The following is a 12,107-nucleotide window of genomic DNA, read 5'->3' on the forward strand; positions in this document are numbered from 1 at the left end:
TATGTGGACAGCTCAAGCCTGCTTTCACAGGGGTCTAGTTGACCCCCCTCATATAGCAGCACCCAGCAATGTGTCCTCCTTCTTCCACATCCTGACTATATGTTTAATTAGGTTTTAAAACGCTAATTAAGCTTTAGTGTTGCCCCTGAATTTTTCTGGGGTGAGGATCCTGGTAGAGTTGGCATCATATCATTCCATATTGGATTAGGGCTGATCTAAAGTGCTGAATTATGGGACGTGGGTGGTGCTGTGTGTTAAACCACAGAGCCCAGGACTTCCCGATCAGAAGGTCGGCGGTTTGAATCCCCGCAATGGGGTGAGCTCCAGTTGCTTGGTCCCAGCTCCTGCCAACCTAGCAGTTCGAAAGCACGTCAAAGTGCAAGTAGATAAATAGGTACCGCTCTGGCGGGAAGGTAAACAGCGTTTCCGTGCGCTGCTCTGGTTTGCCAGAAGCGGCTTAGTCATGCTGGCTACATGACCCGGAAACTGTACGCCGGCTCCCTCGACCAATAAAGCGAGATGAGCACCGCAACCCCAGAGTTGGTCACGACTGGACCTAATGGTCAGGGGTCCCTTTACCTTTACCTTTAAAGTGCTGAATTAGACACTGGATTCATTTCTAATGTGGGTGGGTAGGGCATGTACAGCCCTATTTTTTTACTGCTATTTCCTTTTAATAGAGCTGGTATAAAATAGCTGAAGAAACGGAACTACATTCCTAGTTCAGATCTTTCAGCCTTATACACCCCCTCCCCACCCACAATATGGAGCATCGTATGAGTGACTTAAGTTTAATTGTTAGAGCCAGAGGCATCATGAGGAGCCGAGGGCAGAGCTGAATGTGGCGGCCATGTGGCTCAATGGCCCGGGGCTTCCCCCTCTGCTTAGCACTGCCACCAGCAGGAGTCTGCTTTGCCCTTGCTTCCCCTCTGCAGCAGCAGCAGGAAAAGAAGGAGACATGCCACATTCAGCTCCACGCTTTGGCTCCACACTTTTGGGTCATGGGAGTGGTTGGCTGGGCTGGTCCCTACTCCCAAAATATAGGGGGCACCAAAGCTAAAATATTATACAAGAATGTGTATGAGAAATGTGTGCTAAAATGGGGATATATTCTCATGAGATCTTCAAAATGGTGATATATTCTCACGAGAGCTTAAAGAAAGCAAACCAATGGAGAGGTGTGGTGAACTAAATTTAAGGTGGGAAAAACAAGAAATTTTGGGTGCCTGTGGGTTGCTGGTATTTTGGAAGAGGGGTTCCAACGCATAGTGAGAGATTTAGGTTTGCTCAATTAAACTGGATAATAAGTTATTTGTTGCCCTAGTTGAACAAATCCATGTTAAAAGTGGAAACTGACTTTCTGAGGTTAGGAAAGTGATGGGATAATGCATGGAAATGTGGGTTGGATAATAGATTAAGGTGAAATCATATAAAAAAACCTTTCAAGCAAGTCAGGATGAATGTTCATTGTGTTCCAACAAATGAATTGGAATGAAAATTTGGTTTTTTAAAAAAAGATATAACCTAACCTCAGCATAAGCTTTGTGTAAGTAATTCTGAATGAATGCTGAATGAATAGGACATCTGAACCAGCCCATATAGAAAACTGCAACCAAGAGATTCTCGTCAGAGGACATGGCTATGGGATATGAGATTCAACAGCTTCCAGCTCACCATCCTTAGCTGCTCATCTAACCCAACTCTCTCTTTTTGAAACATATATCCAGAACCATTTTGTAATGGCAAATGCAAGGATAAGTGCGGTGAAGATGAAAAGCAATGGTCTGGAAGAGTGATATGCCAAAAACTGTTGGCTGTTTGCAGTATGGTAACGCTGCAGAGAGCTTGCTGGGGAGACCATGCATTAAAAAATAAAGGACTCAAAAATAACTTAAACTAGGTTTTAATAAGAAAAACAAAAACTCCTTTTACACTAAATACATTAACAACCAAACCAGACCCAACCACCAACCCATCCCCCAGGGTAATGGGAGAGCTAGGTGCTGCTCCTTATATACTACACCCAAATGCTGACACACCTTAATCAAATACAACTCAGCAGCACCTGCTATGCTTCACAGCTGTAAAGCTGGGTCTTGTTATCTTGCTCTGGCCCTTGCTCTGGCCCCTTAAAGACATACACATCGGGTGCAACAATGATGAACCTTTACATTTAAATAAACCATTCAACATTTCCCCTGCGGTTCATCATTGTGGAACAAAAACATAAAGCATACTTTGTACATGTCTTTCAAAACAGAATGTCCACGTTGTGATGCATCTTTTAACAAAAGCTTAACTGTTTCAAATTTTACGCTTGGTGAATAACACAAATCATAATCTTCACCTGTAATTTGTTGAGAACCCTAGCAACTATCTAGCCTTGTACCTTACAACTTCATTTTTGTCATTCATTTTAACTCTATAAACCCACTTTGAATCAATAAGTCTCATATCTGGGGTTTGTGGTACAAGAGACCAAGTGTTATGCTCTTTTAAAGAAGCTATCTCAGAGTTCATAGCTTTATACCAATTTGCAGCTTGTTGCTTAGGTAATTTCTGAACATCATTGTAGCTTTTTGGCTCAAAAACTGCCTTATTGGCATACACAGTATTAAAATGTTCATCTGCAAAACGTTGTGGCTTCTGCCTCTTTCTATCTGTACGTCTTAGTCCAGAAGGAGAGTCAGACTCCTCAGACTTAATGGGACTAAGTGAACCACTAGTTTCAGGTTGTAAATCATTGTCAGATTGAAGAGATGCCTGTAGGCTAAGCTCACGATCAGAAAACTCAAGAGAATCTAACCTCCCCTCGGGTGCCTTTAACTTTAAATCATCAAACAAATTATCAGATTCAACAGGCTTTTTGTCTTTTCCCATTAATTCAGAAGCACCATTTCCTGCTGCTGCTGCTTCCTCTTCTTCCTCAATATTATCTATACCGTTAGTATCTTGGAAAACAGCAACACCATTCCAATTTACAGTTTGTATCATACTTCTGGTAATATGAAATTTGCCAGTTGCTGGTATGTAAATTCTGTACGCCCCCTGCTGGTAGCCCATTAATTTTCCCTGAACACTACGCTCACCCAATTTCTGTTTAGCGGGATAATGCATAATTACATCTGAACCCCAAATGCGTAGGTATTTCAGATTAGGGCGTTTTTTAAACAGCTTCTCATAGGGGGTGACATCTAAACCAGAATGATAACTGCGATTTTTAACATAACAAAAAGCATTAAGCGCTTCAGCCCAAAAGTCTTTGGGCAGATTAGCATCGTGCAGATACGTTTTAACCCCTGCCTGTAGGTCACGCTGCACAACTTCAACAAGCCCATTTTGCCAGGGACTTCGGGGGCAAGATAACTCATGAGTAGTCCCCTGCGCTTCCAGGAAATTCTCAAAATCCTCAGAAACAAATTCCCCGCCCCGGTCAGAAAACAGGTTCTTAATTGGTTTGTTAAAGTGCGTTTTTACCCAGTTGCAAAAAACTTTGTACTTCTCAAATGCTTGGGACTTCTCAGCTATTGCATAAGTCCAACAATATCTACTATACTGGTCTATCAGAGTGAGCCAGTACTTAGAACCTCCTAATGATGGTGGGAGTGGCCCAACTAAATCACAATGTACACGCTCAAATGGCTCAGTTACTTTCCTATCTGAGCACCTACCCTTGCGTGCAACCTTAATCTTATTCTTGCAACAGGATAGACATTGCATAAAGAATTTACATGGTTTTAAGTTGAGGCCATTAACAATATTCTTTGTCTTAATTACATCAGCAAAATTCAGGTGTCCCAGAATTCTGTGTGCCTCATGGACACACCCGGAATGTGGCCTTACATTCCTCAACCCCTGGCTTGACTGTGCTGCTCTGCAATTTATAGGCGATTGTGAGTAGGTGCGAAAATACAGTCTATATAAACCATCAGATTCCCGGGCATATAATAGACGTTTGTTCCCATCAAAAAACTCACACATTGACTTTAAGAAACGCACAGTTATGCCTTGACGAGCAAAGCACCTTACTGACAATAAATTGTCCACTGACGGGCAGTAAATGCAGTTCGCTATTGTAATGTTTAAAGAGTCAAGTTTAACAGTACCCCTGCCAAGCGACTGCAAGACTTGTGAATTAGCTAAATGTACATTACCAATTTCCTCTTCGAAAGAAATAAACAAGCTTCGATCGTTGCAAATATGCTGAGATGCTCCTGAGTCCACAACAAAAGACTTCCACTTGGCACGTTTAAGTCTTTTACGATCTGTTGTCCTAGCATGGAAAACTCGCGGCTCGTTTCTGTCTCTACTATACGATGTCGGCTGCTGGGCTGACAACCGTGACTGACGAACAGAAACAGGCTTGGGAGTACTTTGCTTTCTTTTGGACCTGCAGTCCTTTGCAAAATGTCCTTGTTTATTGCAGAACCAACAACGCTTTGCAGCTTTAAATGCAGTTGTATCACCACAGGTTTGCATATGGCGTTCCTCATTACTTCTGGAAATAGGAGTGCTTATGGCACAAGCCTCCCTTCTATCCAACTCGCCCATTAATCTTGCCGTTACCCCTTCCACAGTTAATTGTGCTGGTGGAACAGCAGATATCTGGCTAGCTATACCATCAAAGTCCTCGTTAAGGGAACATAGAATGATAAAAACATACTGAATATCAGGTATCTCCATGTCCCTTCGAATTAATTCGCCGCGTATTGCCTCCAGACGTCTCAAGTGTGCTGCCAAATCACCACCAGGCTGCAACTTCGTCTGGTACAACTGCTTGAAAAACGTCAATGCAGATGCTGACTCTTTTCTAACATGCACTGCTGCAAGACTGTCCCACATTTCTTTGGCAGTTTTCTTATTTCTTATATAGACTACTTGCTGGTCGCTGACTGCCAAATTAATTATCGCCCTGGCTTTTGCATCTCCTTTCGACCAAGCATTAGTCACAGGGTCAGGAGGGTCATCAGTTACATAGGTCCATACTTCTCTAGAGGTCAAAAGCGCCTCCACCCGAAAAGACCATAAACTATAGTTCTCATCTGTTAGCTGTGGGAAGACCAGAGCCTTCTCAGCTTCAGGAACCCGGTCAACCATTCTGGAACTCTTCCAGACCCACAGAACTACGCTAACAGGAGAAGGAGTTTTCAAACCTTTCTCAGAGTCCAAAAATATGCAGTCATCCACTCAGCAGCTGGGCCCATAACCAAAGATGTTGGCTGTTTGCAGTATGGTAACGCTGCAGAGAGCTTGCTGGGGAGACCATGCATTAAAAAATAAAGGACTCAAAAATAACTTAAACTAGGTTTTAATAAGAAAAACAAAAACTCCTTTTACACTAAATACATTAACAACCAAACCAGACCCAACCACCAACCCATCCCCCAGGGTAATGGGAGAGCTAGGTGCTGCTCCTTATATACTACACCCAAATGCTGACACACCTTAATCAAATACAACTCAGCAGCACCTGCTATGCTTCACAGCTGTAAAGCTGGGTCTCGTTATCTTGCTCTGGCCCTTGCTCTGGCCCCTTAAAGACATACACATCGGGTGCAACAATGATGAACCTTTACATTTAAATAAACCATTCAACAAAAACATGACGACATCTACTGCTGTAAAAAGTAAGATAAGTTTCCTTCAAGTGCTCATTTGTGATCTGCAAGATCAGTCTTGCATTAAATGGAATGCAGGGTCCAGGCTGGGAGTATGATGGGAACTGTGAAGAAGAATCTGAGAGAATGCCTGTGTAGGAGTGAGTTTGCTGAAGCAAACGGGTATGCCAATTTTTGTGTGAAAGGACAGTATAGTAGCATCTTTAGCAATGCTCAGAACATGTGGGAGTTAGGATCCAAAAAAGGCGAATGAGAAGGAATGGTGGCACTCTATGATTTGAGTTGTTTGATTCCAGTAAAAGGCATGTAACACCCTGCTTTCAGGATTTGCACTGGTGCAGATCTGCCACAGACCCAAGTTCAAGGTATTATAATAATATAATAATAATAATTTATTATTTATATCCAGCCCATCTGGCTGTTGGTACTAAGATACAAGTCTACTGAAAACCACTGATTGAAGAGAGTGGAAACTTTCTAATTTCAGAGGCCCTGGTGCGAGGACAGAAAATAATAACGAGAGTTGCAGAGTAGGTGCTGAAATCAGCATGGCAGTTAACTGTCTAAAGAAGTGTGCCAAGCATCCAGGCATTTGCAATAAGGTCCCATGTGACACTAAGACCCAAAATATTGGGACATGTGGTACAGGGCTCTATTGCTGCAGTAGATTGTAAGATTTTTCTCTGTGCCAAGGATTCCCTGCCCGAGCTGCTTCAGGTTGTGGCGGATGTTCTCCTGGAGACACCTAGCTTGGTTGTCCTAGGGGATTTTAACATCCATGCTGACACGACCTTACGAGGGGCCACTCCAGACTTCATGGAAAGCATGGCCTCCATGGGGCTGTCCTTGAATAAGTTTGGCCCAACTCATAGTGCTGACATGCCTTAGACCTGGTGTCTACCTCTATTGATGTAGGTAATCTGACAAAAAACAAAAGAAGTGCCACGGTCAGATCACTTCCTGGTGCAACTGGACTTCTCCATGACCCTTCCCCTCTGCAGGGAGGTGCAGCGGCAGAGCTATCTGCCCCAGCTCCCGGAGTGGGGTGGGGGTGGGGCTAGCCAGCTCACGGGGTGGGGCTAGCTTCCCACACGGCAAGCGTCCCTAGCTGCTTGCCACCCATGCGGCGAGTTTCTGGAGGGGCGCCACTAGCCGCATGCAGCAGCAGCAGCATCCCTAGCAGCCTACCGCCTGCGCAGTGAGCGCCTGGGGGTGCCGCCCATGTAGCGAGTGTGGGGGGTGGCGGCGCGGTGATGTCACCTGCCCTCACGGCTGACACCCGGTGTGCACCCCCCCAACCGCCTTCCTCCGCCAGTGGGAAGGTGTGGGACCAATTCGGATGGTCCGCCCCCTCCACTTAATGGATCCAAATGGTTTCCAGAGAGTGGTAGGGGATGCTTTATTCCATGTTGATGGCCTTTCAGCTGATTCCCTGGTGGCCTGCTAGAATGCAGAGTTAACCAGGGCTATCAACTGTCTGGCTCCAAAGCACCCTCTTCAATTGCATGAAGCCTGGACAGCCCCATGGTTTCCCCCAGAGCTGAGGGCAATGAAACAATCGCTGAGATGGCTAGAGAGCTGGTGGCGGAAAACTCATTTTGAATTGGACCGGACACGGGTTAGAGCTCAACGTTGAGCCTACCAAGTGGTGATAGTGGCGGCAAAGAAGTGAAGGTGACCCAGAAACTACAACTAATCCAGAATGCGGCAGCTAGACTGGTGACTGGGAGCTGCCGCCAGGACCACATAACACTGGTCTTGAAAGACCTACAATGTCTCCCAGTATGTTTCTGAGCACAATTCAAAGTGTTGGTGCTGACCTTTAAAGCCCTAAATGGCCTCAGCTCAGTATACCTGAAGGAGCGTGTCCAGAGTGGCTGGGGAAACCCAGCCAGATGGGCGGGGTATAAATAATAAATTATTATTATATTATCTTTAAGGCCGCAGTTCACAGTAATGCATGTATGCATGCATACATACATCATTTTATTTGGCTGCCACCTTTCCATAGTTGAAACCATGCTCAAAGTGGCTTACAACATGAAAACAAATCACACAATTAAAAACTGAAAAGATTCAGTCATAAACAATAAATACATAAACAATAAATGCACAATCCAATTGAGCAATTTTCACATAAATCATGAATCATCTAAAAACAAAGATACAAAAAGATTATATAAATAACAGCAAAACCCCCACTCTTCTACAACCCCCACTAAACAAGATCCCAGCCCAAGGGTCTGTAGCCTCAGCTTTTGTAGCTGGAGTCAGTCCAGGCCCCACCTTCCTAGGCCAGGTGAGAAAAGGCCTGCAAGCCAGGGAACAAGTCTTCCAGCACTCACAGATGTCTTTGGTGAATCCTCAACCTGTTTTAGAAGTATGGCTCTATTTGATGTGAGTGATAGCTATGGAAAAAAGGTCCCTCCCATCTTTCTCTGGGCAGAAAAAAAAAGCTGCAACTGACATTTGAATTGTAGGGGATTGCTTCTTCTCTAGCCCTTTTGGGTTGGCTCTGACTCCATCTGTTGTCAGTGGGACTTACTTCAGGATAATGTACAGTTATTGCGGCATGAGCCCAGATTATAAATTGTGATGGCAGTGACCCCTTCTGAACCAAAGAAAGGCATTTTGGTACCCAGGACTGATAAAGATTGGGACGTGGGTGGCGCTGTGGATTAAACCACAGAGCCTAGGACTTGCCGATCAGAAGGTTGGCAGTTCAAATCCCCGCAACGGGGTGAGCTCCTAGCAGTTCGAAAGCACATCAAAGTGTTTTTGTGTGCTGCTCTGGTTTGCCAGAAGTGGCTTAGTGATGCTGGCCACATGACCCGGAAGCTGTATGCCGGCTCCCTCGGCCAATAAAGTGAGATGAGCGCTGCAACCCCAGAGTCGGCCACGACTGGACCTAATGGTCAGGGGTCCCTTTACCTTTTTACTGATAAAGATGAGGTGGGGAATCTCAATATGCTTTATAGGGTCAGGGTGGTGGTTCAGGCCAAGTAGAGTAAGTTCAAATCTCAGCTCGGCCATGATGTTTACTGGGTGACCCTGGGCCAAATTTATCTCACACGAGTCTAGTATTTTGTTATAAACTCTTCCAATGTGCTCTTTGGTTCTTATTCTGATGTTCTGTTTCTTATGATTGTAGATGACTGAAGAGCGTCAACCAATTGTGTGCTGTGTATCAGCCAATTGAGAGGTTCTGAGTCCATGATCGCCCCCCCCCACAGCCACAGCCAACCATCTGAAATTATACAATAAAAATGGGCTTTCAGTCTCGTACTTTGTTTGAAGTTCTGTTGAGTTATGAATGCCAGAGGAGGGTATGTCTTTCTGAGGCTGAGTGGGAAAGAAGGCAATGATAACTTATTGAAGTTTCATCCCATCACTCACCATCCCAGGAATGCATCTTGTTATATATATGCTCCCCACAGCATTGACCACCCGCAATCTCCTACATTATATTGCCACCTCAACAGAAACATCCAGACTCTGTTCTAAGTGGATTGAACTATACAAACACACTTCATCTTGCCCCAAACTTATTCTCTTTTTTCCTCTGTTGCTACTGGGTTTGGGCTGGAACAAAACCATACATCTTTTCTCACACATCTTCCCCACTTTTTTTGATTTTGGGATTCTTGTTAAAAAACCAACCAAAGGAAGTACAAGGAGAGAGAGAGAGAGAGAGAGAGAGAGAGAGAGAGAGAGAGAATGCTTAGTTATGCTGCCTCTTCCAAAAGTTGGGCCAGCATGCACCCAAGGAAAGTGCAAAGATAACACACATCTCCATTATAGGCCTGTTGTGTCTGAATGAAGAGGCACCTGCACCCCACCCCATCAGATGCTGAACCCATTGGTCTTCTTCAGCTGGGTCCTGCAGCAAGGAGAGGCAACAGCCATGAAGCACCTTCAGCCCAAGTTCTCCTATCTCCTCTCTTCTTTTCCACTTTCACTTGTCTCCATTGCCTTCTCCAAACCCCTCTGTGGTTCCTCCTTCACTGGTATCCTCTTTCACCACATCCTCCTCCTCTTCCCCTCCTTCCTGCTGGCTATTATGCTGACTGTTGACCCTCTTTCTTTGCAAACTCTGTCAATTGCTTACTTTCTCTCCATCATCATCATCATCTCCAATTCAGCACTCCTCCTCGGTGTTTGTTCCACGCCTGCCTTCTCCCACAACAGCAGCCGTCTCTCAGTACCAATCAGCATGAACAGGTAAAGGAAGGGTCTCCTCACTGGCTAACTCCCCGTCTTCCACTCTGATTGGCTTTAAGCAGCACAAGAGGACAAGGAAGCATGTCAGCCAAGTGAGAAGACTCTTCTCAGCGGCCAACACAATCATCTTTCATGCTGATTGGTTCACTAGGCAATGTCTTCTCAACAAGACTGGCTCTGCTCTGCACCCTCCTCAAGTACTTTTGCCTGGCAAGAATATGTCATTGAACTGTGATAATGTCTCTTGCTTGCAAATGTGCCTGCTGGGCTAAAAAAGTCCCCCCACTTCAGTTACATGTATTGGAGTTATCAATATTGCGCATATGGAAGCCATTGGATAAATAAAAACCCGCTCTTCTTTGAAATAAAAAATTTCCAGCCCAAAAATATGGTTCAAAACTTTGCTTATGGAACTTAACTCCAAAACAATAAAAGTTGCATTCAGATCATTGCACAATTTCTTATACTTATCTCAGCATATTTGTCTTAGAAGAAGAAGAAGAAGAAGAATTTGGATTTGATATCCCGCTTTATCACTACCCGAAGGAGTCTCAAAGCGGCTAACAATCTCCTTTCCCTTCCTCCCCCACAACAAACACTCTGTGAGGTGAGTGGGGCTGAGAGACTTCAGAGAAGTGTGACTAGCCCAAGGTCACCCAGCAGCTGCATGTGGAGGAGCGGGGAATCGAACCCAGTTCACCAGATTATGAGACTACCGCTCTTAACCACTGCACCACACTGGCTCTAGATCACTGTCTTAGATTACAAATATCTTGCAACCTGAACTGAAAATAAACTCTCCGTCTCTTCACCAAACAACCTCCAACAGCCTGAGGCTGTTTTTTGGAGAACAGAAATAAACACATCCATTCTCTTAAATAACTTGGAGCAAAGAGTTTACATACGCAAGATGGATGCCTGCAGATTAGCAAATGCAGAGATTCAGGGATACCATTCTGGATTTCTGTAGGGTTTATTCCTTAGCCCTTTTCTTCTCCTGAAGATATCCCAAAAGGCAGCGAAGGTTTCCTTCTCCTGGATGCGCTACCTTCCCAGATTAATGAGCCCCATGTGGCATCATCATCATCATCATCATCATCATCAAACCAGGAAGGCAGTGTGTTGGCTGCAGGACAGCTGCCCTCTAGCCTCTGGGTCTAATTTGTCCCACCAGACCTACCATTTTGGCCAAGCCATGCCCACATGTCCTACACTTGATGACATGCATGATGTTTTAAGCTCCCAATTGTTGCTTTGACAGACAAAGGCACGCTGGTAGGTATTTTGTCAAATGCAAGAGTTATTTTGAAGTCAGGGGCAATCACAGCAAAAATGAAACAGTCTTCAAGCAAACTAACAGAGCATGCACAAGATACAGTGGTACCTCTGGTTGTGAAAGGGATCTGTTCCAGAGGCCCATTCACAACATGAAAAACCCACAACCTGAAGCACCGTATCTGTGCAGGTGCGCGGCGTGATTTGGCACTTCTGCACATGCGCGAGAGCGGAACCCGGAAGTAACCCTTTCTGGTACTTCTGGGTCGCTGCGGGACGCAACCTGAAAAAACGTAACATGAAGCAAACGCAACATGAGGTATGACTGTACAGTAAAACACTTCCCCATTCAGTCCTTGGGAGCTCCAAGGTTCAATAAAGGGGAGACGCCAGTTGGCCAGTATGCAGCCTCATCGCAGCCAGGGCCTCTGATGAATCTCCAGGGGTCAGACCCCATCTGAGAGACTTACTGTACACATTGTCTGGCCATTGAGATGGGATGATGATAACAAGCAGCACCATCATCTCCAGTGTGTTCTTTTCCCTGTGGATACCATGATATCCTTCAGCAATGATCCATAAATAAAGGGAAACTTTTGTTCTCTTTTGATGATATCTTTGAGCCTCATGGAGCAGAACTAGTGCTCAACCACTAAAGTCTTCTCCGATTCCATTATCTCCATCATTTCTGAATCAAGCTTCCATTTGAAGACATAGGTTTCCTTAGGTCGCTATCTGTTGGTGCTTTCCTTGTTTTGTGCACCTTTAGAAAGCACACACACACTTTAGAGAAAGAGAGAGAACAAGAATTAACCAATCAAAACTAAAGGAGTACATAATAGACATGAATATCATTAGCAGAATATTTGGAACACACGGTCCTTTCCTTGGCCCTGAAAGCTTACTCTCACCATTCCCTTGGGAAGTACCAATAGAGGATCCTTTCTCTCTCTGCAATATCTTTGAGCCAGAAGGCAACTCTAGTGGCTCCAG

Source organism: Podarcis raffonei, chromosome 3, assembly GCF_027172205.1.
Source record: "Podarcis raffonei isolate rPodRaf1 chromosome 3, rPodRaf1.pri, whole genome shotgun sequence".
In the NCBI taxonomy this organism is placed as follows: Eukaryota; Metazoa; Chordata; class Lepidosauria; order Squamata; family Lacertidae; genus Podarcis; species Podarcis raffonei.